The following is a 20,057-nucleotide window of genomic DNA, read 5'->3' on the forward strand; positions in this document are numbered from 1 at the left end:
GGTGAAACGTACTGTGGGTTCGGCGATGATTTCTGTAGCCATATCATAGTATTAAATGGGTTCCATGGTTACTTTGCAAGATCGCTCTACTGCCAAAGATTATGTGACCATTTTGGCTGACCAGGTTCATCCCCTAGTACAATGTTTGTTCCGCAATAGTGATGCTTTGTGTTCCGAGATGACAGGATGCCTGTTCACACATTTCGTATCGTCCAGGACTGGTTTCGTGAGCATGAGGATGAATTATCGCATCTCGCCTGGCCACCACATTCACGAGATCTAAATATTACTGTTGTAGTCAACAATGTGTGTGTGTGTGTGTGTGTGTGTGTGTGTGTGTGTGCTGTTATAAATCAATTTCATTTTCAACTTTTACGAAAGTTTTTGCTCTTTTAAGCCTTGTGTAATTGCTTCTTTCTTTTTATTTTGGCTTAGTTTTTTTTGAATTTGGGTAGAGGGGCTTATTTTATTTTGATCTCATCCAATTGGGTATTTATCGAAAGGAGCTAATGGGGTACGGTTTCGATATTCACGTTATGGCCGAAGGAAATTTCTAAACGCCTAGGGTGGATTCACTGCGATAAATTATCGCTTTGGCATAGTAGCTTTCCCCCAACTGTGTTGTCTGTTTCTTGGTTGTATGGCCCCAATAGCTGAAGCTTTGGCAAGCATGTGTGCTAACAATATGAAGTAATTTGATGTTGGGAAGAGATTTTATGCCCTTGTTATTGTATAGTCTGCTTCAGTAGCTTTCTGACTATATACTTTGGACACTGTCCTTTATATCAAATGATTTAAGACTGCCTTGTCCTGTAATATGTCCGACATCCTTTTCAGGAAATGTGCTCTCATTCCTTGACTATTTTTACATTTTGGACACTAGCATGTCTTTTTACCATTAGCGTACTCTTTAAGAAATTTCGTGTGCCAGTAATCAGCCCACAAAAATTAATAAAATCATTTCGGTATTATACGCTATTCCCTAACGTGCAGGCGACAATCTCATGATAGATAGAAAGCTGCTAAATACTTGCCTGTGAAGTAAGCAACTTGCACCGCTCGTTGTTGCGCCGTTATATCAATTGGCAAGTTGATTCGTGGAAAAGAAAACGGGAAAATTAATGTTTAGTGTCCCAGCGATGACGTAGCCATTAGAGAATCAGTAGAAGCTCGGTTTGGGGAAAAATTTGGCCGCGTCCTTTTCAAAGGAACTATTGCGGTATTTGACATAAACAATTTAAGGCAAGCAGTGGACATCTAACTCTGTACACCCAAGGGGGAATTTGAACCGCTGTCCTTCTGCTTTCGAGATTAGTGTCCTAATACTGCTCCACCTTTCTTGGTCTCACTCGTTGAAGGAAAGAAAATGGGATTTAAAGATCAGTCAGAGATATGGTTATTAGAAAAAGAGCAAAAGTTGAAACTGTACGAAGACGGTAACGGAAACTTGTTGTATCGTTTTTAAAGAACAATCCCAACATTCGCCTTCATCAGTTTAAGAAAACAGCGGAAATCCAAATGGGCAGACGTGAATCTGACCTCTGCTCCTCTCGAATGCGGGTCCGTTGCAGTAAACACAGCTGCCACCACGCTCCGTAACCTAGTTCCTATTACAGTCTTAATATAGGTAAATGGTGCTGTAATAAACGTTTCTAAAGGAGGAATCTCGGAAAAAAAAGCCAACGAGGTGGAGGGAGGTTAGACCTCGGGATACGGAGTATTTTTCTTTTACATTTTGGAAGACGAATGGCGACTTGTAAGTAGCCATAAAAAAGATCCACCTGTGTAATACCGACTTTTAAATAATTTTCTTAAAAGAAAAACACATGACTGTGCTCTATTTCCTCCTTTCCCTGAGACTAGGGAGGGGGGCATGGCTGCCGCCCTTGCCTCGCGTATGGGCGCCCTAGTGCTTTACTTAGAATGCTAAGGACAGTCTGGAGCCGAGCGACCGCTCCGGTCGCAGGTTCGAATCCTGCCTCCGGCATGGATGTGTGTGATGTCCTTAGGTTAGTTGGGTTTAATTAGTTCTAAGTTGTAGGCGATTGATAACCTCAGAAGTTAAGTCGCATAGTGCTCAGAGCCATTTGAACCATTTTTTAGAATGCGAAGGGTTTACATCGTTACTGCAGAGGCGCGAAATACGGCAAGCAACCACTTTCGAGGGTCTCAGCCGCGGCAAGAAATATGTCGTAAATATGTTTCCTTTTATGTCACACCTTTTTTAATTCCAATATTTTCACCATAAACTAGTTGCATACACGTCTACGTCTGTACTCTGCAAACCATTCCAAATTGCTTGACAGCGGCATGGACGTCCACAGAAATTGATCCAACAGGGGCCAAAATTCTAAAATTGCTACTTTTTTACGTAAGTGATTCGATAAGCTTGAGAATGAGTTCTGCCCTAACAACTAAATTTGACAGGCTGTTCAAGAAACTTACTGGACCCCAAACGTTTAACAGTTATCCAAAAAGTTTAAGGCCGACTTCTTTTATACCTAAAAAAAGGTAAACATATTTCAGTAGCATATGCCCTATTGTTACTAGGAATATGGATGCCACCTCTTTGAATAAACAATCTGAAATTGCATACATTTATGATTAAAAGTATCCAACGATATAATAAACAGAAAATATTCACAAAAGGTATTTTCATTTATATACAGGGAGGTCACAAACAGTTTGAAAAACTTCTAAGGGTGTTGCAGGAAATATTGTGCTGAGAAATAATTCTTTTCGATGCATTGCACCGTTTCTGAGTTAATTAGCATTGAAGTTAGTCAATCAGGCCGTTGCGCGCTTAAGTCAAGCAGCCCGTCAGATAAAGTTAACGTCAGCTATTATAGCGTAGATGATAGAGCACGAGACTTCTCAGCCTTCGGCTCCTTACTACCGTCGCATATCCAGTTTTTGTATCGCTGTCCTGTTCGGTTTTGGGAAACAAAAACAAAGCACACGTTTGACGACACCCTCTCTGATGGGCCGCCTGAATCTGCGCGCGCAACGGTCTGATCAACTAACTTCAATGCTAATTAACGCGATAACGGCGCAACGTATCGAATTTTTTCTTAACAATTATTTCGCAACACAGCCTACCCTTCAACATCTTTACAAACTTTGCAGACTGTTTCTGGCCACCCTGTGTAGTTAACAATAACGGTTAGATCGATACTGAAAATTACGAATCTGAAATAGAAAAAAGAGACATGATCGATTGATGAAATACTGTTATATAAGGTGTTTGTTTTAGCTTGGAACAACTAAATATCTCAAATTCGCATCATGCGAAAAAGTGTTGCAGATGAAGATTTAATATTTTGAAAGGGGACATCTGATTGTGCTAAAGCTTGCCCCCCCCTCCCCCTTTTCACTGCATATTCGGATTCTACCCCAAAATATACCAAGGGTTTACCCAATATATCTTCCTTCCATTCGTAGTAGATGGCACTGTAATCGATAAAATTAAATTTTTTTGCAATTAAGAAGCGACTCATTTGATTCTACATCATATCTGCGTTTAAATTTAAACTTTTTTGTTCTAAACCGTTGATATTTTTATTAAAAGTTTACTTTAGTTTTGAAAATTTGTTTGTACAACAATTGTACTGCAGTTTCATTGTTGCTATTTCCCGTAACAGTTGCTCTACGAGCTCTTTTAATAGGCGTCACACTTCCTTCGGTAGTAAATTGTTCTATAACACGATAAATAGTCTTTCAAGATCGTGCCCTAGCAGCAAAACGTTCGGTATAAAGACTAACAACAGCGTTCAAATTTCCTGCTGCCTCACAATAAATTAGAATTATTTCCATGTTCTCTTCTATAGATAAAACATCAATCACTTCGAATACAGCAGGAAAGGCTCCAGAGGGTAGTGTTGCCGAGTAATTTGGTATTTGAGGTTATAGAGACAGCGGTGTGGCGCGTGACGTGTTGAGGCGCTGAGCGGTGGGACTTGCGTAGACTTCACCCGACATGTTGTGTGTGTATCCTGAACATTTTTCCTTGGAATGGTTGTGGACTGTACTCCGGCTGTAGCTGCTTAGCACACGGTGCGAGAGTTACTGCGGTTGGGCAGAACACATCGAAATCAACCTGATGATGCGTTTCGAGGGACTCACTGAAACCAAGCGTCCTGATGGTGTGGGGACTCACCGATATCAATCCCGAAAAGAACACAAAACTAAGTTACGTTAAAAGTAGCTTATTTATCAGATTTTGTATGTATAAACATAAAAGTTTTATTGTACAATCAAATTTACAAAAATAAATTAAATTTTTAGCAAAAATATCAACTGTTTAGAATAAAAAGTTTAAATTTTTATTGCAAGTATATGTTGAATCAAATGAGTCGGTTCTTAATTGCAAACGCCGGAAAAATTAAATTTTGTCGATTACAGCACCATCTGCCACAAATGAAAAAAATTGTTTCGGGTACACCATAGGTATATCTTGGTGTAAACTCCGAACCTGCAATAAAAAGGGGATGGGGGGGGGGGGGAGGGGGGGGTGGTTCCATTTGGAAACAAAAAGTTCATCCCCATTGGGGCAGGGGGTGAACAGCTTTAGCACAAACGTGTGTCCCCTTTGAAAATGTTAGCGTTTCATATGGAACATTTTTTCGTACTATGCGTATTTTTCGAAATATTTAGTTCTTTCAAGTTAAAACAAACACCATTTATATCAACAAAAATAACGCATCAAATGTCACTGCTTAACACTCCTCAATGTGAAGAACAAAAATGGTTCAAATGGCTCTGAGCACTATGGGACTTAACTGCTGTGGTCATCAGTCCCCTAGAACTTAGAACTACTTAAACCTAACCTAAGGACATCACACACACCCATGCTCGAGGTAGGATTCGAACCTGTGACCGTAGCGGCCGCGCGAATCCAGACTGTAGCGCCTAGAACCGCTCGGCCACTCCGGCCGGCTGTGGAGAACAGTAAAGTTTAAAAAATTTTGATGCCATATGTAGTACTGTTCTTTTTTCATTGTTACAGAACTTAACATTCGATCATGTAAATGGACTGATGAATTGTTTTCGTGTCTATTCCTGAATTCTGACTGGCATAGTAAAAATTGAACCAAGTACGTCTTGAAAGCTGCGTTGTCAAGGTGAAATTTAACCCAGGGCGAGCATTCAAGGAGATGAATGAGGAAAACATTCCAAATCAACACTTAAATTGCCTGGGAGAGCTGATTCGTAACAGATTAGGCCTGAACTAAGGCAGACCTTATCTTCCTAGTTTGTCACGTTATCATGAAGCTATGCCAAATGGACTGCAGAATTTATAACTATACGACGACATGTTGCGCTGTATTGAACCCTATATACTTCGGAAAGATTCCAATTCCTAGAGATGTCATCCTTTCGACGCTGAAGTTTCATGTTTTGTTTGCTCTCTTATGATACATAAAATGATATTTCTTCTCTTTGATTACATCAGAAGTTTCATGTTTTGTTTGCTCTCTTATTATACATAAAATTATATTTCTTCTCTTTGATTACATCATTGTGGCCCTTATAGGAAGAGTACATGAAAGCACCTACAGACTATTCTGATCTGATGATGGGTTACTTCATGTATTTCTGTCATTTAGCAGCATGTTCGTATTTGGTTGATGGCAGACCTAGACGTATTCGGTATTGGTACGGAGTGGTTATGATTAAAATGCAGCTGCTGACAGAGGTAAACTGTGAGGTGTAATTATCGTGTGGCAGCGGAACTTGGTACATATGCTAATGCGTTAATGTGAAACGGATTTACGCTGAAAAAAAAAATTAGTTCCAATTTTGGACAGTAGGTGCAATCCTGGTGCTGTGAATGCCATAGAAATGTTTCCATTGTAATGGATTAGGAACAGGACATGAGCAGAAAAGTTCAAACAAGTGAGAAATGCATAATGTTGACTTTATTATTAAGCGCCGTTTACACAATTTGTTCAATATGAGCACCGGAAAAGTCGACGATGTGGTCCATCCGTAAGACGACGTGACCAACACTAACTCGCAGCAGTTCCGATGGAATCTTAGCAATGTGTTCCAAGCCTTCAGATCAGGTGGAGACCGAACGTGTCCCTGGTAAATGCATTCTTTTAGGTATCCCCATTGCGAAAAGTCACATGGATCCAGATCAGGTAAGCTTGCAGGTCACGTATCTGGAAAACATTTGGAAATAACACGTTCATGGAATGTCGCATTAAGTAGACCTCCACTAGGCGAATGTTCAAACGTGTGTGAAACCTTATGGGACTTAACTGTTAAGGTCATCAGTCCCTAAGCTTTCACACTACTTACCCTAAATTATCCTAAGGACAAACACACACACCCATGCCCGAGAGAGGCCTCGAACCTCCGTTGGGACCAGCCGCACAGTCCATGACTGCAGCGCCCTAGACCGCACGGCTAATCCCGCGCGGCCCACTAGGCGAGCGTCATGAGGTGTTGCCCCATTTTGCACGAAAACAGCGGTTTCCACACAGTTACGTTCTTCCAAAGCAGGAATGGCATGCTGTACAAGGAGGTCTCGATAACGTGTAACCGAGCGAAGTGGCGCAGTTGTTAGCACTCAGGACTCGCATCCGGGAAGACGACGGTTCAAACCCGCGTCCGGCCACGCATCCGGGAAGACGACGGTTCAAACCCGCGTCCGGCCATCCTGATTAATTTTATTCCATGACTTCTCTGAATCGATTCAGGCAAATGCCGGGACGGTTCCTTTTGAAGGGCACGGCCGATTTCCTTCCCCTTCCTTTCCCGATCCGAGCTTGTGCTCCGTTTCTAATGACCTCTTTGTCGACGGGAAGTTAATCACTAATTCCCTCCTCCTCGTCCTCCTTGATAACGTGTAGACGTCACGGTAGACCTGACAGGCTCTCTACACGTATTCTCTTCAAAGAAGAATGGGTCGAGAATAAAGGTGCTTATGAATTCACACCACACAGTCACATATGGCAAGTGCAATGGCTCTTCGTGCACAACACGCGATTTAACATTACCCCATATTCCGCAGTTCTGTGTATTCACTGCACCTTATTGTATAAAATGTGTCTCGTCACTCCATAGAATATTGCCCAGCCACATATCATCAACTTCAATCCGAGCCGCTCCCCCCCCCCCCCCCCCTCATGCCCATAAACCAAAAAGCAAATTCAGAACGTTGCTGCGGATCGTGACGTTTCAGTTGCTGCATCGCCTAAGCCCTTGTACGAGTAACAGTGTAAAGCGTACCATAAAACTTTCCATAATGTTGACCATGGGATGACAGTTCTCTTGAAACTGCACGAGCGCCAACACTACCTGGGGCACATACTGCATGCTCAGTTACAGCAACAGTAAACTCGGCAATAACTTCCATCAGTATAAGTCGCCCTCCTCTTCCAGGTGCCACAAAAAGCTCACACGTGTTTTCAAATTTCATTATCATCTTCTTCGAACCATTTAATAACATAAAGCCTCTCCTCAGACCTTTCAGTCGGCCGAAATCTCTCAATGTAGCACTGTAGTTGCTGCCGTTCACATAAAACAGTTTCACTAATAGCGCACGGTCTCTTCTCGATAGCCATACTGTACACTGTTATGCCTTGTCAAATGACACCGTGGATGTCATACCGTCATACAAGCAGTGTACAGTACCTGGTGCCCAGAACTGAAATTAATTTTTTCTAGCGTAAACCGGTTCGGTATTAACACATTAGCAGATCTACCAAGTTTTGACGTCATACGATAAATGCAGCCCACACTGGTCTTCTGTGAGTAGCTGCACTTAAGTTATAACGACGTAGTATTTAATTGACTGTGTGGGCAGTCTTCTTTAACTATAAAAATGTCTTCAGGTGTAGTGTTTCGTTGTATTGGTGTTGGTGTATGTGTTACATGATAGCTCTTTCTCGAACTTGACAGGTACTTACGCTCCCACTGTCAAGAATGCTGGAGAAGTGGCGTCATGTATCGGAATAAAGAACAAGATGTTAATATCTCTGAAGGTTGAGAGACATTACGCTCGGACAATTTGTCCGTTTATACTCTCTGTACGTTTGGAAACGTTTTATCAGAATTCTGCTACAGGAGTAAATGCGGCAAGCACTGGGTGGGTCAGACACGTGAGAAGTGCTGTAAGGCAACTTCTATTTATATCGTGGGCAGGCCGCGTGATCTCTGAGGTGAATGTTCTGGAGCAACGTGCTACCTACGTCAAGACATACAGCCTGCAGCAATAATTTTATTTTTATTAATGTTTCCATATTATTTGATGGAAATTATTTCCGCTACCTTGTTGGTCTCTCCTCTTGTCTGCAAATTTAATAAGTCGTCCAGATAACAGCGAGTTTGCACTTAACCAGCTTGTTTTTGTCACAAAACTAACGAACCTGGCAATGCTTCGTAACTGTTACATATGCATCGGAATTCCCTTCTCCTCCCTCTCTCTGTCCATTTTCTGCCCCCTCCCCCTGTATCTGACCTTCAGCATTGAGTTTGTTATTGCAGACGAAACCTCTGTTGGGGGGGGGGGGGGGGGAGGGGATGTTCAAATGGCTCTGAGCACTATGGAACTTAACATCTGAGGTCATCAGTCCCCTAGATCTGAGAACTACTTAAACCTAACTAACCTAAGGACATCACACACATCCATGCCCGAGGCAGGATTCGAACCTGCGACCGTAGCGGTCGCGCAGTTCCAGACTGAAGCGCCTAGAACTTTTTTTTTTTTTTTTAATCGATGTGTTTGGTCGTTGCGGACGTCACATGACATCCGGTCAAGTTCGTTTTCGTTGATCCTTCCACTCAGTTTTTTATTACAGAGGCCAACCAGCTCTCTGACGGAACACGCTGAGCTACCGTGCCATGTTCGATTTCGTTCGGTGCATCTGCTCGGGGCGGACGTCGTAAGACACCTGGTTCGTCATTGATCGGTTAACTCAGTTTATTTTATTACAGAGGGCAGTTAACCCTCTCACCGAACACGCTGAGCTACCGTGCCGGCAATTAACCTAACCTAGCCGCTCGGCCACACCGGCCGGCTATTGGGAAATGAATCCAATTTAAATGAATGGGTAAATTTAGATCATTAATATAAGGGGTACAGGAGAATCTGTGAGGATAATAGCTTCAATAACAATATTTCTCATAGTTTTAATCTGTGAACGGGTAAGACTGAAAAATTTCTGATGATTCAGATTCCACAGTAGTACTCTAGACATAAGTCGATAAGCCATATGTACAACATTCCTCTTTCCTCTTAAAACAGCACACTGTTGTGTATACAATTTTTGTTTAAAATTATCTTTCAGGAGAAATAATAATGATAATGACACCAATGCGCAGGGCGGTTCGGCCGCCGCTCCACAAGTTCTTTAATGCCACTACGGCGACTTGCGACACCCAGTCATCTCGAGGCAGAGAAAATCCCTGTCCCCGCCGAGAATCGAACCCGGGACCCCATGCGCGGGAAGCGAGAACGCTACCGCAAGACCACGAACCGCGGACAGGAGAAATAATATGTATGGAAGAAACAATTTGTCTAATGGTTTCAGTGCCCTGATATCTAAGGTAAAACTGACTGCGAGAAGAACAACGAAACCGCACATTTTCACAGCACAGAATTTTCTTTCTCGCAGTCGGTTTTAACAGGAAACTGTTAATTGTTGTTTAAAAAAATATAGCCTGTGTCCGTCTGAATGTTAGTAGAGTATTGTGTAACAATTTGAAGTAAAAGGATCAACAACTTTTCGATATTTTTGCTAACAACATTTCCCCATTCTATATAAAATATATATCTGTATGTTACATATATTTAAAAACTATATCTACAGACAATGTCTGTCTAAATATTTGTTAGAGCATCGTAAAACGATTTGAAATTCTGCTACGTCGATCTGAAAGTTTATCAGAGAAAAAAAAATAGTAGCCTGCAGCCTTTTAGAAGTTTCCAATCCACTCATGATTTATTGTTGCAACAGTGCATTTGGAGTACATGAAATGATTACATTTACAGATCAAAAGCACAAGCGGTTCTGAAGTGCCAGATATCGACTCTGGCATCCAGTCGATCATACAGATGGCAAATACTGTCCTGGCTTACGTTATGCCACGCCTGCTCGACCTGTTCACGTAGTTCTGTAAGAGTTGTTGGTTGACGAGTCAATTCTCGTCCCATCATATCCCAAATGTGCTCCATTGGAGCTAAATCTGGAGATCGTGATGGCAAGGGAAGCTGCTGCAAGTCTAGCAGAGCACACTGTGTTTCACGCACAGTGCGTGGGTGAGCAAGAGCAATATCCTGTTGGAACAACACGTCACCTTTCTGTTACAAGAACAGCAAAAGAACGGATCTAGCAACATTCTGCACATACCGAGTGCTGGCTAGCGTTCCCTCCAGAAACGCCAAAGCTGAACGAGAGATGTAGCTTATCGCGTCTGTATATCTTGGACGAATGCACTCTACGAGACAGTGTTCACCAGGTCTACGTCGTACGCACAAACGACCATCACTTGTCTGCAGGCAGAATCTGCTTTCATCGCTGAAGACCACGGCGCTCCTTTCCATCTTCCAAGTGATCATTTGACGGCACCAGTAGAGTCCTGCGTGTCGATGCTGTGGCGTGAGTCTAAGAAGGGCTAGAGGCGTGCGTGCACGTAGCCCCACTGATAATAACCGGTTCGCAACAGTTCGTGTTACCATCTCGACTCAAACGCCCTCTTTATCTGTGCTATAGTAGCTGTACGATCTGCCACTTACAACACGACGATCCTGTCGCGCGCCTGTGCTGCGTTGACGTCCAGAACCTCGTCTAGGAGTGTGAGAATGTTCGCGTGGCCACTGATGCCAGAATCGTTGCACAAGTGACGCAGCACGTCCAACTTAGTTCTACGTAAGGGCCATCCCGCTACTCGGAAGGCCACAAGTTGACCCCTTTCAAACTCGCTCAGTTGGCTACAGGAAGCACGAGTGCATCTCCACGGCATGGTAGCCTGCTTGCTTCACACTTCTGCAGCATACTGCGCCTTCTGTATGTGAGCATTCCCTATTGAAGGGTAGACACACATGGCACTTTGGTTATCTGTTGGCGGACGACCTTGAAACCATATCAGTACACCTTCTATCCCCTAGGTCGTCATCGTATCAAAATCGGTTTCGTCTTTCAGAGTGCACTAATTTTTTTGGCAGTTAATTTATATACCATGAAAATATCAAGCCTACGTTCGTCCGAACATTCATTAGGATATCGAGCAAAAAGCTGAAGTAAATTGGTTAAGAACATTTTGAGATTTTTGCTAACAGTGTTTCCCCTTTATGTATTACATACGGTGCCATATATATTAAAAATATGTAGCCTACCTCCTTCTGAACGTTTATTAGAGTATCGTTAAAAATTTGAAGTAAACAGACCAAGAACACTCCGAGATTTTTGCTACAAACTTTTCCCCTGCATATGGTATATACCGTATATATGTATCATGTACACTTAAAAATGTGTAGCCTATGCCCGGTCGAAAGTTTATCTGCTTATCGTGTCAAAATTTGAAGTAAATTGTATGCCCGTGTGTATGTTTATTACAGCATCATGTAAATATTTGAAGTAAGTCGGTCACAAACTTTTCGAGATTTTTGGCAACAACGTTAAACTACGACTTGTCTTCACATAAATGTATAATTTTTATGTATATACACCATATATCTTTAAAATCTTTGTCTGTTCGAACGTTTATGAGAGTAATGTCAAAAATCTGAAGTAAGACTGTCAAGAATTTTCTGCAATTTTTAAGTAAGTTGGTCAAGAACGTTTCGGTAACAACGTTAAACTACAACTTGTCATTGAAATGATCGTACGGCATTGTTGGCCGGGAGACCTCATGCGGGGTGTTCGGCCGCCGAAATTGCAAGTCCTTTTTAGCTGACGCCACTTCGGCGGCTTGCGAGTCAATGATGATGAAAGACACACAACACCCAGTCATCTTGAGACAGAGAAAATCCCTGACCCCGCCGGGAATCGAACTCGGGAGAACGCTACCGCAAGACCACGAGCTGCGGACAAACTTGTCATTAGGGTGGTAATGTAGACAAAATACAAAGAAACTGTCCTATAACAATTCCACTGGAAAATTTTATTAAATAGTTTTCGTCATCAGGAGCAATTAGCAATGAATTAGCAGTTTTGTTAAATAAGTAACAATAAGTGGCTTTTTAATGGGATAGAAGAGTAATTGCATTTAAGAGTGCTAAGTAAAAATTTATTAGACTGGCACAGAGATTACAAATACACCAGTGATTTATTTTAATTACGTTGCACACTGTAAATGCAGTGTCGGTTTGACATACAGAATAATTTTGATTATATTGCTTTTTAAAGTCGTCTTGTTGTGCATGATTCGTTCAAATGGATGAAGTGGAACTCTATACAATCATAAAATTGTAAGTTCCGTATGATTTATCTCCAAAAGAAATTTATGCAAATTTGATGAAGGTTTATTAAAAACATGCTCCTTGATTTTCAACAATAAATGGGTGAAGGGATTTACATGTTTCGCACTTCTCTTGAAAGTATTCTATATCTATACTCTGCGAATAGCTGTGATGTGCGTGGGGGAGAGTACTTTTTATTGTACCACGGTTTCTTCCTGTTCCATTCACAGATATAGCTTGGGAAGTACGAATACTTGTACTCAACTGTGCGAGCTGATTTTACCTAATTTTACCTGTGAAATATATGTGCGGTGGATACGTAAGGGGCTGAATAATGCATAGTTCCTGCCCTGAAAAGCGGTTCTACACCGCGCAGAAAAGTATCACCGAATTTCCTACTGCGACGCATAAGTTTGAAATTTGGCTCAAAGATGCCTACAACCTTCCTCTGTGATGGTGCAAAAGCGTGGCTCCCCTGCGACGTCACCCTCGAGCTTGGCGACACTTCAAACAGCAACGTGTCGACACACGCGAAAAATAGGCTACAGCTCAGAAGTTCGTGTGATATGTAAGGTGGGTTAATGATGTCACATTGGCGCTGAATCTCACCACAATTCTGTCCAACGCCATCGTGGACGTGTCACATGATGGGAAAGTCGTCACACCCCTTCTTAGCTACATTTCAACCCTTCTTTTGACACCTTTGCGATGGGATTCATAACCGCGACACCCAGCGTTGAAGTCACACCGTTTTGTTATGTGTGGCCGAGCAAAATATTTCAGACACCCACCGCTCAGAATCGACACGAAAAGCCCTAGGTTCAAAATGGCTCTGAGCACTATGGGACTCAACTTCTGTGGTTATTAGTCCCCTAGAACTTAGAACTACTTAAACCTAACTAACCTAAGGACATCACACACATCCATGCCCGAGGCAGGATTCGAACCTGCGACCGTAGCAGTCGCACGGTTCCGGACTGCGCGCCTAGAACCGCGAGACCACCGCGGCCGGCGAAAAGCCCTAGGTAGGTGGCATACAGGGCGTCAATGAAACCACCATTTCCTTGGCACGTTGATTCCCACACATTTTGCAAGTGAAAACGAGATTTCGCAGTGCAGTCAGCAACAGGACGACGTTGTTGACAACTTTTGACCCTGCAGACATGCCCAGGCGATTCAACCCTTCTCTAAGTACATCTTGGACCTGCGACTCCATTGAACGTCATCTGATTCATAAAAAAAGTGAAAGAAACCTCCCAAATAACTACAGACCCATTTCAATAGTACCAATCATATCCAAGCTAGTAGAAAATTGCGTGCATAAGCAGATATACAGGTATTTTGAAACCAACAAAATTTTAAATGAACAACAGTTTGGCTTCAGGTCACACCTATCAACTGTAAAAGTAGTAGAAGCTTTGGTGAGCAATGTTTATGAAGGGTATGAAAAAAGGGTATCAATGTCTGGAACACTCACTGACCTAAGTAAAGCATTTGACTCGGTGTCACATGACATACTCATCAAAAAGTTAAAATACTATGTCATTGAAGATGATACACTCCGTCTATTCAAATCTTATCCAAGCAATAGATTACAACTTGTATATGCAAATAAGCAGAGGTCAGAAATACTCCCTATAGAAAGAGGAATACCCCAAGGCTCTGTTCTTGGACCTTTTCTGTTCATTGTCTATGTTAATGACTTCTCGAATTACATACCGTGTAAGAATATACTATATGCTGACAATATGACATTAATAAGTACATGAGAGAACTTACAGAGTGTACTGGACAAAAATAGAGAAATGATGCAAATGGCTAATTACTGGTGTCAGGCTAACCAGCGGTGCATAAATCAAACAAAAACAGAAGAAATAATTTTTAATCTCAAAGTAACTAAAAATGAAAACAAAACAGTGAAATTACTTGGACTAATCATAGACCAAAAGCTCTCATGGGGAGGACACACCAATTACACTGGTCAACACTCATTTTCTTGCCAAGGATATTTGAGTGGCTTTAGGATGGGTTAGTGGTGCTGAGGACGAATATAGCAACCATTTATGCAGTTTGGCTCTAGTTTTTGAGATAATGCATGATTTATTCAAAAAATTAGAAAAAATTGCTAATACTGAACTCGAGCGCTACAAACTACAATGAAAAAAGAAAATAATCTTTATAAATAGCTTCTATGAAAACCTGATAGGCATTTGTCCACGTATAAAACATAATTGAAAAGTTTCTCTATAAGTATATCATTTTCCGTCCATGACGAACCGCTTCCTGCACGCTTTCCTTTTATAGGTCTCTTCAGAACAGTCACGTTGCAGATTCCAGCAATAATCTGCCATCATATGCCTGTCCCATCTTCCTTTATATCTTTCCTCTATTCCTTTCATATCTTGATGGAACCGCTCTCCTTGTTCCTCACTGAAATCACCTAGATTACGAGGAAATCGATCCAAGTGGCTGTGAAGGAAGTGCAATTTTATGCTCATGTTAGCTCCTAAGTTTTGAAAGTTAGTGAGCATGTTTTTGACCAGTTCCTCGTAATTGGGAGCTTTATGATTGCCCAAAAAACATTTTACAACAGCGACAAAACTGTTCCAGCCCGATGCTTCAGTGACAGTCATGACACTTGTAAAATTGGTATCGTTGATGAGCCTGCGAATTTGAGGACCATCAAATATTCCTGCCTTAAGTTTTTCACTACTGAGTCCAGGGAACGTATTGCAGATGTATGTGAAGCAATTACCATTTCTGTCTAAAGCTTTGGTGAATTGCTTCATTAGTCCTAACTTAATATGTAATCGTGGAAGAACAATCTTGTCCCTACTAACCAGAGGTTCATTAATGATGTTTGCTTCACCAACAGCCATATGTTCTCTTGGAGGCCATGTTTTCTGCTTCCAATGTTCGTGCTTTGCCCTACTATCCCACATGCAGATAAAACATGGGTGCTTTGTGTATCCACTTTGTTGTCCAAGCAAGAAGTTCACCATTTTCAAACCAACACAAATCAACCACTGGTGCTGCATATACTGAATTTTCTGCAGAACCATCTTGATGTTAGCATATGCTTCACAAAGTTTTGTTGAGTGGGCAATTGGAATAGATGCGTAACGATTGCCATTGTGTAGGAGAACACATTTTAAACTTCTAGTGGAACTGTCTATGAAGAGACGCCAGTCCTCTGGTCTATATTCCGGCAGCCCCAATTCAAGTAAAAGTCCAGGTATATTGCTGCAATACACTATAACCTCTTCTTGGTTGAAGTATGGAAGAAGGTTTTCTTCTCTCGTCCGGTAAGCTGTTATTTTAACACTTGGATGAAGACAGTTCTTTTCCTTAAGCCTGGATGCTAAGAGTTCTGATGCTTGCTTTGAAAGATTGAGTTCTCGTATCAAGTCACTGAGCTCCTTCTGGTCGAACTGCTGGGGTTGTGTCTCACGTCCTTCGTATTCCGAACCACTACTTGTACATTCCTCGCTGTGCACATCGTCATCTGATGATGTTAGCGTGGGTAATGTTGTGAAGGTTGGTACAGGAACATCGTTGCTGTGCACCACCGGTCTTCTTGCTGACTCCAAGTCGGGATATTCCCACTTTTGTTTTTTGAACCTATTAAAACCTTTCACATTAACAATACAAAAATAGCAATCATCTGTATGGTTCTTCTGCTCTCGCCATACCATAGGCACTCCGAAGTTTAAGCTTTTCCTTTTTCGTTTTGTCCTTGCCGTAAGCACTCCACACAGCATTTACAAACTTTATGGGGTGCCCACGCCTTGTCTTGATCTCCAAGTTTAATTCCGAAATATGCCAGATACGCTTCCTTCACAAAAGGAGTGATATTGTTCCTGTTCTTTTGAAGAACGTATTCACCACAAATGTAGCAGAACTCATCTGGATGGTTCACGCAAAGACGGCGTGAAGAACTCATGTTTTCCTAAAACAAAATTGCACAAATACTACATATTATGCAGAACTTTCTTGTATTTGCATGTCAATCACATCCAACAAACATCATTAATTGTTTTGTGTGAAATGAATACTCACCTCTTATTTGCTACGTCACGATGAAAAGGTTCTATCTCCTTGAAGCTGCACTGCACATGTGTGTGAATTTCGACCATCGCCATTTTTCATGTTTACACTGAACGCTACCTATCGGCTGTTGCGGGGATTACCTCGGCCAACAAATGAATGTCGAGTACCGCTGAATTCAAATCTGCACAACCCTCAATATCTTCAACACACGCACCACACAACAGGACTGAACACATGCTGACAGTGTGATGTTTGCATGATGTAATCCTCAACCACACAGATGCACTCCCTGAGCACAATTGTTTAATAAAGATAGTACAATATCACTAATTAAAAAACAGGTAGCAAATACATTACACCATATATGGACCCTGCAGTCGATATTATCCACATGAAACTCTCATTTCCACAAATAACCTATATCTCAAAAACCAGAGCCAATTTGGAAAAAGTACAAATATACTCGGAATGAGTATCATAACAATATCCCATTTTCGTTCAAACTTCCCTGGCAACGAAAAAAAAAAATTATTTTGTAGAGCTGTGTTATCTATGTAGTAAACTAGCATGAGTACTTTTCTTATTGTATAAATTAAGAAACAGTGTGAGCAAGCAATTGCTACTCCACTCATACTATGCTTTTTTTCATTCCCAACTGCAATATGGAATATTGCTTTGAGGTAACTCCCCGGGGGCTGAATGTATTTTCAGATGGCACAAGAAAGCAATCAGGTGCATGGAAGGGTTAGCACCCAGAGAGTCCTGCAGAAATTATTTTAAATCTCTTGGCGTAATGACAGTGCCAAGCATGTACATATATAACTGTTTAATATATGCCAGAGAAAATCTGAAAAAATTGAACATGAGATGTGATGTGCATGCACATAGTACAAGAAACAGTCACCTGCTGGACTTGCCTTCCACAAGACTTGCTGTAGTCCATGATAACTATAAGTACTTAAGCATAAAATTTTTCAATAAGTTACCATGCTCAGGTCGTACAGTACCACTAAGTATACATTTCAAACCTGGCTAAAAAACAACGAATTCTATACAACTGAAGAATTCTTAGAAACTAATCATCAAAATATATGTTTTACCTAAGTTATGAAGAAAATGTTTTGATATTATATAAGCTAGTTATTTATGGTGATTCTTTTCTTATGTGTGTATTTAATTACTGTATAAAACATTGTTTTACATAATACTGAAGAAAAGGTCTTTAGTTCCTTTTCTCCCCTTTCTGTAACTATTTGAATATTGTACTGAAACTAAAACCCTCTGTAAACTTTGACGAAGCCAATAGTATGAAAAATACTGAAAGGCTAATAAAAATATTCTATTCTATTCTATTTTGAGTGTAGTGAAGCCGCAGTTTTTGCTCTGGTATAGAACGTGCAACTTCTGGCAACCGTTCAAAACCGTTCGAAGAAATTTGAACATTTTCCAAAGCAGAAAGGGTGTTTATGCTTTTTCAGCCCTCCTGTTTCATGCCCTCATATCTCATGACCATGGAGGAGTGCAATGTTGACATGTGCATGAATAAAACGGCAAAGGGTCCCTGTAAGACTCCCCAGTTTGATAACATCCTCAGTGCCACCCTCGTACCTGTCAGGTATTTCGACACCCATTCAGCTGAGCGGTGCTAGGGAGACAAAGCAAACTTGATCAGAAATGAGTTGATTCAGTGTAATTATGATAACAGAGAATAATTTGCAGACAATTTTGTTCCTGTTAGATTTCTGATTTTTAAGGTGGTCAATTTCACGCATATACATTTGAATCAATGAAGCAGATAGTGTCATAAGAAACAGCAATGTGATTTTTCATTACAAGACCAACAAAAGTTGATAGTTACATAGTTTTCCTGTGAAACTCCAAACAGTTTCATAATTTACGTTACTGTACTGCATAAAGCAAGCTATTTTCTCTTATGGATCGCAGTGATGTCATCATTAGACACTACCACCCAGGAATATATGTCTACACCGTAAGTAAAGTGATGTGAGTTTAGTTCCACCAACTGATGAGAGTATGTCAGGAGCAACATCAGCCTGCAGACACACAAAGCTGAAACTTAAATGGCCGCAAGAGCAGTGCAGTGAGCACGCCAGACTGGGTGGCCTCTGCCCTCGCCTCATCACGGCACCACGTTCGACCACAGCCTCCTCACTTCAAGCATTTGTACACATGCATGCCACAAATGAGCAAAATTTTGTTCCTGTTAGATTTCTGATTTTTCAGGTGGTCAATTTCACGTATATACATTTGAATCAATGAAGCAGATAGTGTCATAAGAAACAGCAATGTGATTTTTCATTACAAGACCAACAAAAGTTGATAGTTACATAGTTTTCCTGTGAAACTCCAAACAGTTTCATAATTTAATATGCAGCGCCCTAATCCCTGTCAATGGTGGGTATCAGTTGGAGCTCAGAAGCATTTCATCTTGCAAGCAGCGATCACAGCCAGGGACACACATGACACATCATGTTCACTCTTCTGGGAATGAGGCAAGGCAGTCGCTAGTTCAGTCTTGCACAGTATATCACATGAGTTACTACCAGATACACCTTGCCACTATTAGGATAACAACCCCGGTTTGGTGACTGACTTTTGATGATTTTGGCTATGTTTGCAGATTACACATTCATATCGGAAGTGGGCAGAAAACACAAAGTCCCCTGTTAGTCCAGCCACATATCTGAGGAGTATTCAAGTATGGGTCACACAAGTGTTTTGTTTTCAGTCTCGTTAGTGGAAAAACTATAATTTCCCAGTGTTCTACCAATGTATAATAGCATGCCATTTGATTGCCACAGTGCTGAACCTATATGACAGTTTGGCATAGTAAGTCTGCACTGTATAATACTAGAATACTTGTATGTAATGACTGACTAAATGGTTAATGAGCCATAACTAGAGTTCCCCACACCCACAACTCAGAAGACTTCTTGCATTATCTGAAGCAGCCACTTATCACAGAATCTGATGTAATGGTTAGTTTTGATGTTGAATCCCTGTTTACGAAGGTACCACTTAATGACTCACTGGAACTGATTTCAGAGGAATTTTGTGATGCTCTGATGATCCTGTTCAGGTGTATACTGGCATCAACATATTTTCTCTATGAGGGCCAGTATTATGAGCAGACAGGAGGAGCAGGCATGGACAGCCCCTGTCACTGGTGATAGCCAATCTGTTCATGGAGAAATTTGAAGAGGAAGCATAAGAGACAGCTAGATGCAAACCCACATGCTTCTTCAGGTATGTGGATAATACCTTCGTGATCTGGCCTCGTGGTAGGGAGAGGCTCTGTGAGTTTCTGGAACATCTTAACTCATGCTACCAAAATACAAAATACATTAAGAAACTGGATAAGAATGGTCAGCTGCCATTTCTGGATGTACCTGTCAAAAGGAGAGCAGATGGGTCATTTGGCCTCAGTGTAGTTTGACATCAGAAATAGAGCATCTACACTCAGTCTTCTGCAAAAATGGATACATGATCAAACATATTCAGAAGGCTTTTCGCCATATAACAGAGAAGAAAGGCAAAGTGAAGAAGGACTGCAGCTTACCTGCCCAATGCGGGATCT

The 20,057-nt window shown here is 41.3% G+C and overlaps 1 protein-coding gene and 1 long non-coding RNA gene across 5 annotated transcripts in view; one reads left to right on the top strand and one right to left on the bottom strand.

Annotated features, from left to right (window-relative positions):
- LOC126248726 (LIM domain and actin-binding protein 1) overlaps positions 1-20,057 on the top strand; it is a 212,605-nt gene that overhangs the window by 63,909 nt on the left and 128,639 nt on the right. The window lies entirely within an intron of this gene.
- LOC126248727 (uncharacterized) lies at positions 5,902-6,554 on the bottom strand. The gene is made up of 2 exons (XR_007545527.1): positions 6,304-6,554; positions 5,902-6,164 (listed from the first exon to the last, which is right to left on the bottom strand). It is a non-coding gene; the product is annotated as an uncharacterized LOC126248727 (long non-coding RNA).

The sequence above is a fragment of the Schistocerca nitens genome, chromosome 3 (assembly GCF_023898315.1).
Source record: "Schistocerca nitens isolate TAMUIC-IGC-003100 chromosome 3, iqSchNite1.1, whole genome shotgun sequence".
Lineage (NCBI taxonomy): Eukaryota > Metazoa > Arthropoda > Insecta > Orthoptera > Acrididae > Schistocerca > Schistocerca nitens.